Consider the following 16,237-nt stretch of genomic DNA (forward strand, 5'->3'; position numbering starts at 1 on the left):
TAATAAAATTGATAAAATGGGTTTGTATGAGAGTGCTCATGTGCCAGAGCCTCATGGCTTGCTTTCATTGCTTCAGCATGATGGCTAAACCTTCCAGAGGATGGATGTTTTTATTTTTTTGGGATCATGCTGAGGGGTTTGAGGTATCTAATGTTTTGGATGGAGGTGTGTAAGACAGGGGAAGGGTGTCATCAATGAGGAGTATGACACCTCACATCCTCCAAAGGGTCATCCAGTTGAACAATCAAGGAGTCCAGAAATGGTGAGATCTGAAATTTTGCACAGTAAGCTCCTACACTTTTGTCTTTTCTTTGTCTTGCTAGTGTGTCTGTGGGTATTGCTGGGGACTTTGTGAGGAATGCTGTTGTCTCTGGGAGGTGCCTAAAGTGAGCAATAATATTATGTGCCCTTTAGTGAATGGTCGTAACTTTTTAAGAATTACAATGTAATTCTTTATGTATCTCTAATTAACCATAAATCCTAAAAATAAATTATTGCTGACCTCTCAAAAGAATTGCAACTGACCTCTGTAGTAGAGGCTTCATTCTCCTCTGTCTTCTCTTTCCACTCTTCAAGACTTGGAGTTTTGATTCCAGTCTTGGTGGTGTCAATACATCTTATACATTTTCAAACTCTGCACCAATTTTGTTTATCGTTTTATCTATTGTTAATGACTATTGTTTATCAATAGTCTGTTTTAAAAAGTGGAACGAGAGACTCCAACCTATTTACACTAGAGGCCGCTGCTCATCCTGTAAATATTCTTTAATGGCAGAACGAGACGCACAGCTTCACAGTTACCATACATCTAATGGCAGACGCAGAGTGAGAGGCTCCAACATACATAAGCACATTCCATTCTCTCACTGGCCTCTTACACAGACATAGTCAGATACATGATTATAATAGGAGAATAAAAATGGCTATATTATACTTAAATCTTTATATTCTGATTAATAAAAAATCTTCCACATTTCCCCCCTCTGAGACTTAATAAAACCTTCATTGTTTTTACCCAGTGCAGTTTCACAATTCAGACTAAATTAAATTTAGACAAGGTTTCACAGACAAGGCTTAAGCTAGTCCTAGACTAAAATGCAAACTTTGAAAGCAACTTGGACTGACATATCTTAAAATATGTCAGTGTCATTGTTTTTTCTCAAGATGCACAACAGTAATGTCTTTTTCTAGTGTATATAAAAGCAACTTAAATGTCCTAATTGAACTAAGGTCTAATCCTGGCTTAGGTTAGGCCCTGTTTGTGTAACCGGGCCCCAGTCTCATTACGAATGACCATTTGCACTCCAATTGCACTCCGGTGGAGATTTCAGAACCAAACGTCTCCATTCATATTTAACTAAGAATGGAGTAAAAGATTCTGAAATACATAAATACGATTTAGCAATTGGTTCAGCCTTGCCTGTGGATGACACAGTTATAAAAACATTCATTATAATGTCAAAAAGTTGTTTCATGACCCAACTTGGTAACACTTTATAATAACTGCACACTATGAAGCATTAGTAAACAGTCAATTCATCATTTATAAAGCATTAATAGACATTAATGAGCAGTTTATAAATACACCTAAATGCTTTGTTCTTCATTTATAAGCATATCTATAATGTGTTTAATAATGGTACTTTATTAATGATCGATTTATAATTTCTAAATTAAGCATTCAATATGTACAAACCAGTTATTTAGGGGTTGTCAGTGGCTCATACGATAATTTAGGAAATGTAAGTAAATGATTAATAAACTATTTAAACATACATTTCTTCATCTTATTATTTAGATGTATAGTAATAGTTGCTCAGTGTGTTAATATATGTTTATTAATATTTTATATCAGATTGCATATAGGCTTAGTTTCATTTTACTGCAGTTATTTTTTCTGGAGGAGTACAGGAATTTTTATTTTCTGTGAAATTGCAGGTTTATTTTTTAATTTTTAATCAAGTTTTATAAGTATTTCTATGTTCTGTATCCTTTAAATCTCTTTTAATAAAAGCTTTACGAGGCATAAATAGTCCTCATTTTAGATAAGCTCAAAAAAATAATTAACTGACAACTACTAAATGTTTTATAACTACCTGAATTAATCATGAATTACAGTAGGGATATGTGTTAAAGTATTTATTAGCACACTGAGTAACTATATGTCTAAATAATAAATTGCTTATTAATCATTTACTTACTCTTTATAAATGATCGTATAAACCACTGTCAGTTCCTAAATAACTGGTTTGTAAATAAATGTAATACATAATTTAGAAATTTAAAATTGATCATTAATAAAGTATGAAATTATAAATATTACACACATTATAGATATGCTTATAAATCAAGAACAAAGCATTTATAGGTGTATTTATAAACTGCTTAATGTCTATTAATGCTTTATAAATGATGAATTAACTATTTACTAATGCTTAATACTTCATAGTGTGAGTTATTCTAAAGTGTTACCCACAACTTTCCATGTCTTCATGTCTTTATGTCTCTGGTCTTTCCCTTTCGCTTTCCACTTCCTCTTTTCTATTGGTTGGCCCACATCTGCTCCAAATCATTTCACATCTTAATCATTTCACCAGAGTGACTCTTTCTGAGCCGTTGCATTGGTCTTCATGTTAGCAGTCAGAAAGACAATATTTTATCCTTTTAACACAGAATCAGTTCCATCATGATAATCTGCGCAAAAGACAGAGCAAAGCTTGCTTTGCCTTCCCATGTTTTATGCTGTGCAAGTGCGGCATTGTTTTTTTTCCAAAACAATAACCGCGGTACTGACCAGGATGCTTAACCAAATTCCTCCATGGCCATTATTTTATTGGGCATAATCTGCCCAGTGGACCCACATATTAAAATTTGGATACAACTGTTTTAGGCATAGTTGATTTCATCACCATCATTCACACTTATTCATACCCTTTCACCAAAAACATAATCTTCTAAATGTCACATTATGTAACTTGGCAATGTCAGTCATAAGGTTTAGTTTAACACCGCAGTATAAACCTCTTTTTTATTACACAAAATCTAATAGATAAATTGGCACGGCCACCACCAACAGGATACATAGTTTATTGTCTCACTCAGTCTCACACAAACGCTCACTGTCACGGTGGTTGCGGGAAGGCAGACACAGACGAAGATGATAAATCCAAAAAGAAGGTTTAATGGTATTTCCAGCAAACAGATGATCAGACAGCAACACACACACAAACTTAGACGGTGAACGGACAAGGAGTGACTGAAAAAGAAGAACTTATATAGGAACACAAACAAGGTAACGAGCAACAGCTGAACAGAATGAACTAATAATGAAGTGATCATGGTACTCAAGGAGTGGTGGGAATTACAAACAAAGGCAGGCATAAGATATGAGAAAAAAACAAAATGTCCATGAGAACTGAAACAGAACAGACTGTGACAATCATACACATATAAATGCACTTTTCCTATTCTACAGCTGTCAGTTGTACTCGCTCTTTCACTGACACACTCTCTCAACACTGTGAAAAAGCAGGACCCTACAGGACTTTTGCCTATCCGTGCAGCCATCTGTCATTTCTTCACCACGACACTCTGTTTATCCATAGAACTTCTGCCTAGACACACAGCTTAGGCAGAGTTAAAATAAAAGTCTTCCACACCTCTCCTACCACAGGATGGTTTTTGTGCTCCTCGATCCCTGGGAAGCATGCAACATATTGTTCCCTCAAACTTCACTACTGATAGGTTTATTATTAAGGCATGTCTCAGATTCCTCTGTTTATGAATGTCACCAAGTATCTGAAAAAACACACAATACCAACTAATTTTCTTACTTGTAGGCACCTATACCTATTCCCTTTACACTGACACATTGCTTTCTTTCTCTGATTTGGTTTTCTTCACATAACTAACATACTGATGCATTCATTACATCCACACACACACACACAACATTACATATTCACATTCCCTAAGACATTTAATATATTTAATTTTTGCTAAAAAGTTTTATTTTGCTTTAAAACTGAAACTTTATTGTTGGGTACCTTAATTATGTTACATATTAGAACGAGCCAGTCATAACATTTATAGATCAATCACTGAATAAATATAAATATACACCTTGTAATCAGGGAATCTGATTAGATGAACCACATACATTCTGGCTGGGCAGTCCAGTTTCTTCGAGTCTTGAAGAAGATGTCACTTCTCTGTATAACAATAGTCTGAGTAGTCATCAAGCTAAAGACATTACACAACATACAGTTCCTTTTGTTCATGCATTGTGATTGGCCTGACTGATAAAACATTCCCTCTGTGTTGATATTTAACACCCATGGGTTAGGCTTGGTCGGAAAGGCTAACATATGAAGTAGCACGATGGCTTTTTAAATAAGCTACTTCTGATTCTGCACATATGAATAGCCACTGCCTATGGATAAGTGTAGGCTAACCGTTTATTGACAGTTTATGTGTTACAGTACAGATGGTGCGGAGGCAGATGTAAAAGCAAGTATGGTAGTTTTATTGATAACAGCACACTCTAAAGAAAAATGGTGCTATATAGCACCAAAAATGGTTCTTTGGCTCGTAATCATAGCGGAACCTTTTTTGGTGCTATATAGCACCTATCTTTAAAGGTGCTATATGGCACCTTGTTGTATGGTGCTATATAGAACCATAAGAGGTGCCATATAGTACCAGCAGTGGTTCTTTGGCTCGTTATGATAGAGGAACCTTTTCTGGTGCTATATAGCACCTATTCTTAAAGTTTTCTAGCACATTTGTCAAATTAGAGGTGCCATATATTGTTTTTTGAGCTAGCAGGGCCTGTTATCATGCCAGGTACTACTGTAGATGAGTCAATATGCTTCTAAATTACACTTTTATGAACGATAATTAATAATTTCTTACCAAATCATGACTTCAAAGATTCAAAATCATGTACTAAATGCTTACTGAAAAACAAAATACATTACACTTTCAAAACCTTTTAATTTATTTCTTTCAGCAGCAAATAAACTCACATTATACTCCCCTTTTATACACATACAAAATAATGCAACAAGCTTGAAATATGTACATTTTTGAAGACAATAGTCCTGTTTTTACATACTGAGTTATGCTCTGAAGTCCTGCAGTTTCTTTTTTGTCCTTCAGGATTTCAAAAAAAATATAGAAACTGGAACTTAAACCATAAGAAAGGGAGCAAGAGAGAGTATTGACTCCAAAAGTCTACTCACAGATTGAGTTGTACACTCATTTTACAGTGACAGGAAGTCCGACTGCATCCTTCAATTTCAAAACAACATACTTCAAAAAGGTCAGTGTCTTTTTCAGTCCTTTAGGGCACTGGATTGGATTCGATTCCAAACGCAAAATATACACACAGGAGGAGGCCCAGTGCCATCAAGATGTCCTCACTCTACTCTGTGATTAACTGGCCATCCAACGTGAACAAAATGTGGTCATACTGCATGAGATGATCCTCCCGCAGGCTTTAGGCACTATCTTAGGTGTTGGGATGACAGGAGGGCTGGTCTGAGCATGGCCCTGGAGAAGAGGGGATAATAGCATTAACCATCTTCACATATTTATTTGAAAGGCAAACCTTATAAGCTAAATTATAACAAAATGTGCAATAAGTGTCGTGCTTTGATTAGATTGTGCTTCACACACTGTAGTCAACTGTTCATGGCTCACCTCAATGTCAAACAGCAACCCCAGGTCCACCTTGAACAGTGCAGGCAAGAGGAGAACAGCTGCTTCCAACTGTAGGCCTTTAAACAAAATAACATCATTAGGTTAACATAACATGGGGGATGCTTTTACCCAATACTTTTTTGTTTTGCTTTTTAAACATTCATTACTGTGTGTAAAGCCCAAAGTATACTTCGTATTTTATGCGTATGCTTTTTCTGAACTCAAAACAAATTAAGATCTTTTTGATGAAGTCTGAGAGGTTTCTGTTCCTCCAATGATGAGGATGAGTAATTAATGACAGAATTTTCATTTTTGGGTAAACTAATCCTTTAAAGGTGATTACCCTTGCACAAATCAAAGCAATTCTCAAACAACACAACTGGATATTCATACAACTTCACATTTGTACGAGACATACACTAGAGCTGCAGGATTCTGGATGAAATGAGAATCATGATTTTTTGGTTTCAAATAGAGATCGCAATTCTCCCACGATTCTAAATAGACAACTAAAAATAACATTTATTTTACTAGTTCTAGCAAAATATTAATAGCTGGACTCTAATTGCCGGAAAATGTTTAATTTGAATGAATTATTTTTAAAAAATGGTTTTGAATATATTAATGGCTCATTAATAAATACTTGTTTCACTACTGGATGAATCAGGGTTTAACCTTATCCAATCTATTGAATGAATGATTCAATGACAATGTCACTGGTTGCCACCTAGTGGCTTAACAAGGTAATTTATATACAAGTTATTTGAAGCACCATGTTAGTTTCGATTTTCTCTATTTTGATCGCTATCTGATGTCCAGTGTTTATATCCTAACTGTAAACTTTTGTCTTATTACTTATGTGATAATTTTAATATTTGTGAAAGAAATCAAATAACCAAATCCTTGAATAACTACAGTGTGGTTCAAAACTGCTGTTTCTGGATCAGTGGCAGCATGAACACCGAATGTTCCGGTAGGATTTTTGTCAAAGGTTTAACAGACGCAGGCGAATCATTGTCATTAATAAAGTAGGATCGCGTGGGTGTTTGAATCGAGATTGCGACCTTTCTACGATAAATTGTGCAGCTCTAACATATACATACAAAGTAAATCAAAGGGGTTTCGGACAAGCCAGGTTGATGATGTATGTCATACCTAGAAGCAGGGCACAAGCTGATGTAACTGAAGTAAGTTGATTCAAAACTTTAACTCCCTCAATGTCAGCAGATGGTTCATGAAGTTCTCCCCCTCCTTCCAAATAATGAACATTGCCATGGTGAGCTGCTCCTCAATCATCTGTCTGGTTATCCTAATAGTAAACATAAAAAAAAAAAACAAATTCGGTCACCTTTTGCTAGCATAACTACAAAATACACAAATTTAGACTTATTTTTCTGAAAATAAACCAAAATAGAATATTCTTACGTTCAACTCAGAAAGTACTCCTTGATGAGGTCTTCAGGACTTTCTCTCAGGTGAATGTTTTCAGCCTGTGATAAAGCAATTGTGATTAATTTTCTTAATTTAAAAAAAAGCACAATAATCTGTAATAGGAAATCAAATTTTTGCAGATATGCAATAGCAAAGGACAAGAAAAAGAAAATAATTCATATTAATGAATGGCCAAATTTGCAATTAATATATTTATGGACAATACAAGCAACACTTGTGGCATTGAGGGATCAAATAAATAAATAAATAAATAAATAAAAAGGAGCTAAAAAAAAAAAATCAATTCTTTATTTTTCCAATGCGTTTCAGCACACAGGCCTTCGTCAGTGCTAAAATACTATAGATTTGCAATTAAGAAATGCATCTGAATCAGTCATTGGTTTCATTTAAAATTATGAATTTATAATATATAATTATAAGTCTGAAAATAAGACATGCATCAATTAATAAATTAGCTTTACACCCTAATATATTTAATCATTCTTGATTAAAGGGATATTTCACGAAAAATGAAAGCTAGCTGTTAATTTACTTACCATCAGGCCATCCAAGTTGATTTTTTTTCTTCAGTAGAACAGTAAAGATTTTTAGCTGGAACTGTGATTAATTTAATGTCAATGGCTACTGTCAAAAAAAAAAAAAAACAATTAATACAAAACAACAAGAAAAAAAGTCGCATGCATTTGAGATGGCATAAGAGGGAGTTGATGAATGTTTTGGAATGGATAATTCTTAGTCTAAAGTTTGTTAATGAGGATGACATTCAAGTCAATAGACCACATTAGATGGATTTTATTCAAACATGTGCAACATTGGTAATTCATATTATCTATTAACAATTATAGCCGTTTTTATAGAAATTACTTACCATGTAAAGTTATTGCAAAGTGTCCTTAGTCGTCAAACATTGAGGAGCTTTAGATCCTAAAAGGGGGAGGGGAATCAGTGTTTATAAATGAAAAAAAAAACTTGTTTGCTGCAGTACAAGTAATTAATTAGTAGTGTAAATACTCAGCCATTTCATTCTACTAAAAAAAACACCTAGCGCTAGTCAAATGAAGTAACGTTAAGCCTTAAATATGTCTTTACTCACACACTTTCTTCGTCATTTTGGTCGAACAAATCAGAGCTAACGTGAAAAAGACAAATAAAAGAACTGACAAACATTACTTTAAAAACCTAAACTCAATAATTGTAATGCGAGGATCCCTCAGTCTCGACTCGAGCGTCTCTCCCGCTCCCCACGCACTTCCTGCCCGCATCATTTCAAATAGCACGCGCTGCTTACACGGTAAAGGAGACGTTTCTTTTAAAAATTATTTAGAGACATATTTACATGGTCCAAACACTACAACAATACATTTCTATAGAATAAAACGAGTAATGCAACATCTTGTATAGAATAGAAATATTCAATTAGCGCTAACCTTTATAACGTTACTGCAGGCCGCGAAAATTCAAAAATTCGGTTAGTTACGATTTCGTTAGTATTCATGTTCACAAACAACGCTAATTAACTCTAAACCGCTAAAACACATGTTCAACCTTTGCATTTTCGAGTATATTAATTAAAACATTTCCAACCTACCTTATTTCATCCGAGTCCAGGGGAAAGAAAATGGCGGCCGAGCAGAAAACTCCAGAAAGTCTCGTGAGTCATGACGTCAGAAAAAAAACCGTCTGTCACGGGGTCCTTAAAGAGAAATTATCCTTTGGCCGAAAGTGAGATTTGAGGAGTTGAGTGTAGCCTATTATAATATTGAGAGCAATTCGCAGAAAGACGAAGTAATCAGACTCAAATAGTTATAGCAATCCAACTTACACCCATATTCACTAACAGTGTAGAGGGGCTTGGGGACAAAAAGGTTGAGAACCAGGTTATGTTTAGAAAATACACTGTAATTTAATGTTGTTTTTAATCCTTTCCCCAACTAAACTAAGAGAATAAGAGAGTTAGAGAACCTTTAAAGAACTATACAGAGGCTTAACAGGTTCTTTGTATGGCAGTGGTGCTATATAGCACCTTAACCACAGCAAGGAACCGCTGAAGAACCGCTGAAGAACCATACAGGTGCTTTACTGGTTCTTTATAAGGTAGCGGTGCTATATAGCACCTTAACCACCCCAAAGAACCACTGAAGAACCGCTGAAGAACCATTTTTTTTTAGAGTGCAGAGATCAGGTAAGTAAATGGTAAATGGAGAGTATGATGAGATGATAGGAGAATGATACTGTCCTTTGTGGTTTGAAGATGGAGTTCCTTGGAGATGAACCAGATGACTGAAGACGGGGAACACTCACACACACGGAGAAGCACACAGGAGGAAGACTGGAGACACTGGAGACTTTGGAAGCAGGTAAGTAGCAGATAGGAGTCCTTGAGGTAAGTATACATTAGTCTGTGATTCGTACGAGACCGGACAATGACTGTGTGTGTGAGTGTGGCAGATATAGTGCTGGTGATTACTGTGGTGATGACGTGCAGGTGGCGGTGATTAGAACTCCGGTGATTGAGTGCGTGGGTATTGCAGGGAGGTGGAACCTGACGTGTCTGTGACAGTACCCCCCCTCCCACGGCCCGCTCCTGAGGGCCGAAGACCCCGACGTCGAGGTGGCCGACCTCGAGGGCGTGGGGCAGGTCTGTCCGGCTGGCTGGTGTGGAAGGCTTGTAGCAGGTTGGGATCAAAGATGTCGTTTCTCGGGACCCACGACCGCTCCTCTGGCCTGTAGCCCTCCCAGTCGATGAGGTATTCCAGGAGACCACCACGGCGCCGGGAGTCCAGAATGTCATGAACCTCGTATGCAGCTCCATCCTCCAGAAGAAGTGGAAGGGGGGGCTCGGCGGCTGCCACGTCAGGTTCTGTGGAAGGAGACAGAAGGGTGGTGAGGTTTTAGCAGGGAAACATGGAAAGTAGGATGAATTTTGTATTGTGGAGGGAGCTGCTTGATGACCGTGAATGGGCCAATGAAGCGGGGACTCAGCTTTCTGCATGGCAGACACAGTCTGATGTCCCTGGTCGACAGCCAGACCTTCTGCCCCTGGTAGTTGGGAGCGTTCGGGAATTCCATAGTAATGAAAGATCTGGTTGAATATTAGTTCTGCTGTAGTTAGAGCGGTAGGTAGACCTTGGAGAGGAATGAGTCGGCAGGCTTTGGAGAATCGATCCACTACCACTAGGATGCAGGTGTGACCGTCAGAAGGTGGGAGATCTGTTATGAAATCCACTCCCAGGTGTGACCATGGTCGCTCAGGAACTAGCAGAGGATTGAGCTTGCCGGCCGGCAGATGACGAGGGCTCTTGGAGATGGCGCACTCCCTGCGGCCCTGCACGTACCTTCTGACATCCCTGGCCAAGTTGGGCCACCAGAAGCGCTCTTTCAGTAGCGAGAGGGACTCATTGACCCCCGGGTGACCAGTGCCAAGTGATGAGTGAGCTGCGTGGATTAGTGGAGTGCGTCATGATCGGGTGATGTATAGGAGTCCTTGCGGGTAACCCGGCGGAGTGTGGTTGGAGGCATTGGAGGATGGCAGAGTTTCCTCGGACCACTGGATGGAACTCTTGAGAAGAACATTGCTCAGCGAGCTTGACGAGGGTTCAGTCTTTTAGCAGCCTTGAGAAAATCTAAGTTTTTATGGTCGGTTAGCACTTGGAAGGGGTGTTTGGCTCCCTCCAACCAATGCCTCCATTCCTCCAATGCGAGCTTGATGGCCAGGAGCTCACGGTCACCGATGTCGTAGTTGTCCTCCGCCGGGTTGAGCTTACGGGAGAAGAAGGCGCATGGATGTAGTCTACTTGGCTGCCCCTGCTGCTGGGAGAGGACCGCTCCCACTCCTGTGGTGGATGCGTCCACTTCCACGACGAAAGGGAGATCAGGGTTAGGGTGGACGAGGAGGGGAGCGGTGGTGAACGCGTGTTTGAGGGCTTCGAAGGCTTGTTTGGCATCTTCGGACCAGGACAGAGACTTGGGCTGATGACAGAGGAGGTTGGTTAATGGATAGACGATGGAACTGTACCCCTTGATGAAACGGCGGTAGAAATTAGCGAAGCCTAGGAAGCGTTGGAGTTCTTTTATGGTTGTAGGTATGGGCCAGGAGGTGATGGCATCAACCTTCCCCTTGTCCATCCGGATGCCACTGTGATCGATGAAGTATCCCAGGAAGTAGACAGATGACTGGTGGAAGGAGCATTTTCCCGCATTGAGAAACAGTTGGAACTGCCGTAAGCACTTGAGGACCTCTGCAACGTGGTGGCGATGTTCGGCCATGCTCCGAGAGTAAATGAGGATGTTGTCGATATATACCAACACAAACTTGTGGAGAAACTCCCGGAGCACTTCATGAATAAAATCCTGGAATACGGAGGGGGCATTGACTAGTCCATAGGGCATGACCAGGTATTCGTAGTGGCCGGTGGGCGTGACAAAGGCGTATCCCCCTCGAGTATCCGGATGAGTAGACGGGCGGATGTAACATTGATTAAGGGCTTCTTCAATATATTCCTCCATGGCCTTCTCCTCCAGTGCTGAAAGGGGGTATATCCTTCCCCGTGGCACTGGCTCACCCAGTAGCAGATCGATGGCACAGTCCCATGGCCGGTGTGGAGGTAGTTTGGAGGCTCGTTACAAGACGTCGCTGAAAGGGGCGTAACAGGAAGGGATGTCGATGGATCGCTTCTCGATGGGGCTCTCGATGGAGGTAGCGCAGACAGTGATTTCTTTTGGTCGTGGAGAAGGAGGAACAGGAAACCCGGAGAAGCAGTTGGAGAAACAGTGTTCGCCCTACTTCAGGATCTCGCCCGTGCGCCAGGAGATGGTGGGGCTATGTTGCTCGAGCCACGGGCACCCTAGAACCACGTCAGCGGTGGATTCCTCCAGAACCAGCAGATGAATATCCTTGACGTGTAGGATCCTGACACGGAGCTGCAGCGGTCCCACACAACGACTGATTTTCTTGTGGCTCAGGGGCTTTCTGGTGATGGAATGGACTTGGTAGATGGACGGCGAGGGCGAGGGTGAGATTTTGAGGTTGAGTTGACAGCAGAGGGCACCGGAGATGAAGTTCCCAGCTGACCCTGAGTCGAGGAGCGCGACAACTGGAACAGATACATTTACAGCAGTAAGGTTTACAACAGTGGTGAGTGGTTTCATCTTTTTTATGGAGGGAATGATGGCACTCACCAGAGGTCTTGGAGGGCAGATTGGGAATGCGGAGAGCTCATGCCCAGGAGAACCACAGTAGAGGCATAAATTCAGGGTCAGCCTTCGTTTGCGTTCAGTGGGAGAGAGGCGAGAGGTGTCCTGTTGCATGGGTTTGCTGGCTGGTTCTGGGGAGCTGATGGGTTCGGACCGACGGAGGAGGGAGTGTGGAAGTGGCTGGCCCTGGTGTTCTTCGAGACATGACCGCATACGAGTGCCTATGTGGATAGCGAGTTGGATGAAGCGTTCAAGGACGATGGTGTCCTCGTATGCAGCGAGATGCAATCGCAACTTCGGTTCTAAACCCTGGCGGAAAGAGGTGATGAGGGCTTGTTCATTCCACCCACTGCTGGAAGCCAGAGTACGGAACTGGAAGGCATAATCACTCACTGAGTTAGATCCTTGTTTCAAATTATAGAGTTTCTCACCGACTGATGAATCCGAGAGGGGTTTTCCAAAGATGCGGAAATGAGAGACGAAGGCTGGATAGGATTTCACCACGGAGCCTTTCTGAATCCAGAGTGCGTCCGCCCGGCGGAGAGCTTTACCTTGCAGCTGTGAAATGATGAAGGCGATCTTAGCGGTGTCAGTGGGGAAGAGTTGCGATTGCATCTCCAGGACCAGCTCACATTGCAGGAGGAATCCACTGCAATCCTCCGCCGATCCAGAGTAGGGCGCCGGCCTGGCCATGGGACTGGCGTGCATGGTTGGTGAGTGGAGCGAAGAAGTGAATGAGGAAGCGGTGACAGGTGCTGGTGACGGTGACGATGGTTGTGGTGGAGTGAGTGCTCGGCGCAGCGCGTCTACGAGCTCCTGGAATGGGTCCGGTTGGCTCATGCTGATAGCTGATGTCGTTTTGTTGGGTCCGGTCTTCTGTTACAGTACAGACGGCACGGAGGCAGATGTAAAAGCAAGTATGGTAGTTTTATTGATAACAGCAGAGATCAGGTAAGTAAATGGTAAATGGAGAGTATGATGAGATGATAGGAGAATGATACTGTCCTTTGTGGTTTGAAGATGGAGTTCCTTGGAGATGAACCAGATGACTGAAGACGGGGAACACTCACACACACGGAGAAGCACACAGGAGGAAGACTGGAGACACTGGAGACTTTGGAAGCAGGTAAGTAACAGATAGGAGTCCTTGAGGTAAGTATACATTATTCTGTGATTCGTACGAGACCGGACAATGACTGTGTGTGTGAGTGTGGCAGATATAGTGCTGGTGATTACTGTGGTGATGACGTGCAGGTGGCGGTGATTAGAACTCCGGTGATTGAGTGCGTGGGTATTGCAGGGAGGTGGAACCTGACGTGTCTGTGTCTGTTTTTTATGTTTGTGCTTGTCTACCCCTTGGTGATAGGAGTGGACCCTCCTCCTCACCACCATGAAGGGTATCAAAAGGAACATATTGGAGTTACCACATAGTTTTTTGGATCCTAGTTTGGGGTCTGTAAAAGTAAGTTAACTACAGTAAATCAGTATTCTCGGAACAACATCACCAAATGAAACCCGACTGATTTAAATCTTGTCATTTCAGAGCTACAAAAACTCACCGTCTACACCAAAAGCCTTGTCTTTTGTCCAAATGATGAACTTTGTCATAGTCAAAACCCCTAAATTTATGATCAAAACAACTTTTTGAGTGGAATCGTTGACAATAACCGATTGTCAGTTATCCAACATTATTGTTTATAATGCGTGGCGAGATTTTGCAAGACTTGCTTCACTTCCAGCCATTGTATCCTTTCTGTCCCAACCACATAGGTTGAACAAAAATATATGCTGCTGCGTCCTAATCTGCATACTATCCATCATAAATATTAAATCGTAGTATAATCGTAGTATGTTGAAATGAGTATTCTAAAAATACCTGTATGGTGTAATTTTCCTGGTTAGAATCCGAAATGCAGATCTGTGAACACTCACTCACCCAGTGCACGTTGGACTACAACCATGAATAAAAGTGTTAAAAAAATCTACAAACATGGCGGATGTGTGAGACCAATGGTAGAGAGGTTCAGATAAAGGGATTTGAGTGATTAATTATCAGTATCTAACCTGACAAAAATACATAATTTTATCCACATTATATTTAATCTGCAACAGCATTGTGAACTTTTGTAATGATATGTTTGGCCATTAAAGCTGCAGTCCGTAAGTTTTGCCTCTTTGTCACCATCTCTGTTTGAAACCTGCAATTGCAGTTATTTACGAAATTATCATCTTTAGGAGGGTTGGGAAAGTAATCAAATGCTTTGAGGAGAATGTGTGGCTGTTTGTCACCGCACCGGTGGATGCTGTACAGGTACTTCGGAATCACAGATTGTAGTCTTGGAAGTATGAACAAGAATTTAATCTTAATCTTAATGTCTGAACAAGTAAGTAACAAATCTGCCACTTTTGTTCTGACCAACTGAGAAAAAAAAAAACATTACAATAAATCAAGCTACCAATGGTGATTAAGTCTAATGATCAATTAGCTCATATCACATCAAACAGTGCAAATTGTTATTATTATTATTGTACATTGTTCTGAAATTGTTGTTAACAACATCAGCATTGTGTGACTACGTTACTGTGTATTGTGTTACCTGTAGATTTAAATTTCTGTACAGTATAATCTCTAATATTCCATTTGCCATACCATACAATCCAGCATCAAAATGATAAATTTAATGCTGAGGAATACTCGAGCCTACAAGCCCCTGAAGGACTGAACTAGGAAGGATGTAGCCTCGGTAGATGTAGCATTCCGTTTGAGAAGCACCCATGGTCTTCTAGCTGGGACTCGTTCTTTGTGTAAACAGGCGCGATGTAATGATGCAAAGATGAACGGCGGCATGCTTGAATTTCCCGCGCCAACCTACCAGTACCATTTGAATTAGAAAACATTATTACAAGCTTACCGTTGTGAATTGGGCTAAGGTAAGGAGATAGTTTTGAACACTGGCTGGTTATGTACTTGCTCAGAAATTGACTTTGGACTATTTTAAACCAAAAAAAAAAAAAAGTTAGGGACAGCAGCTTTAACTTATAAATGCATCCAGGGCTTGACATTAACACCCGCCAACCCGCCAAATGCAGGTAGATTTCAGCTGTGGCGGGTAAGAGCCACTCCCACTAGCCACTTTGGCGGGTTGAATATAATTTCAGTTTACAGTCAAAATTGGCCCTACCTGTCTGTCATTAATATTAAACAACAAAAGATGTTAATTAAATGTAGACTATATGTTAAATAAACCTACTGTATCTGAAAAAAAAGATTATTTTTAACTTACTATTGTTTTTGTAATTTGCTTCTTTGTTCTTTTTAGCCTAACACAAATAACATCTCATATTAGCCCATGCTCATATTGTCCACCTCTTGCCCACCTGTACATACCAGCTGATATACAATGTAGTCTTGATTTGGGTGGTCAATCTGCATTTAAAAGTTTGAAAGGGTTTTAAATCTTCTAAATCAAGTAAAATGACTCAAAATAAAGTAATTTAAGCATAACAAAGTCAACTTTAATCATATAAAATGTAATTTACCAACATCAAAATTTTGGCCAGTTAAAATGCTGAGTGGCTAGTAACTTTGAAAAACAACTAGCCACAGTGGCTGGTGAGCAAAAAAGTTCATGTCAAGCCCTGAATGCATCATTATGCAAATTCCAAACACATGAGGAGAGTTCTCTGCATGAAAACCTACTAATTTAGTGTGAACGGACATGCCGGCCACCAGATGGCGATAGCAGATCAACACATTCAGGTTAGTTAAAAAATTAAGTCATTTTAATTTGATTTATTCAATATGTTATATTCTATATAGAATGTATTATATAAATCATCTATTAATGAATTTAATGGACCCACTTTATTATTTATTATTATTATTTAT

The 16,237-nt window shown here is 40.0% G+C and overlaps 1 pseudogene; it reads right to left on the reverse strand.

Moving 5' to 3' along the window:
* Positions 1-124: 124 nt before the first annotated feature.
* LOC137004492 (uncharacterized) lies at positions 125-14,023 on the reverse strand (annotated as a pseudogene).
* Positions 14,024-16,237: the final 2,214 nt, after the last annotated feature.

The sequence above is a fragment of the Chanodichthys erythropterus genome, chromosome 3 (assembly GCF_024489055.1).
Source record: "Chanodichthys erythropterus isolate Z2021 chromosome 3, ASM2448905v1, whole genome shotgun sequence".
NCBI classification, from domain to species: domain Eukaryota; kingdom Metazoa; phylum Chordata; class Actinopteri; order Cypriniformes; family Xenocyprididae; genus Chanodichthys; species Chanodichthys erythropterus.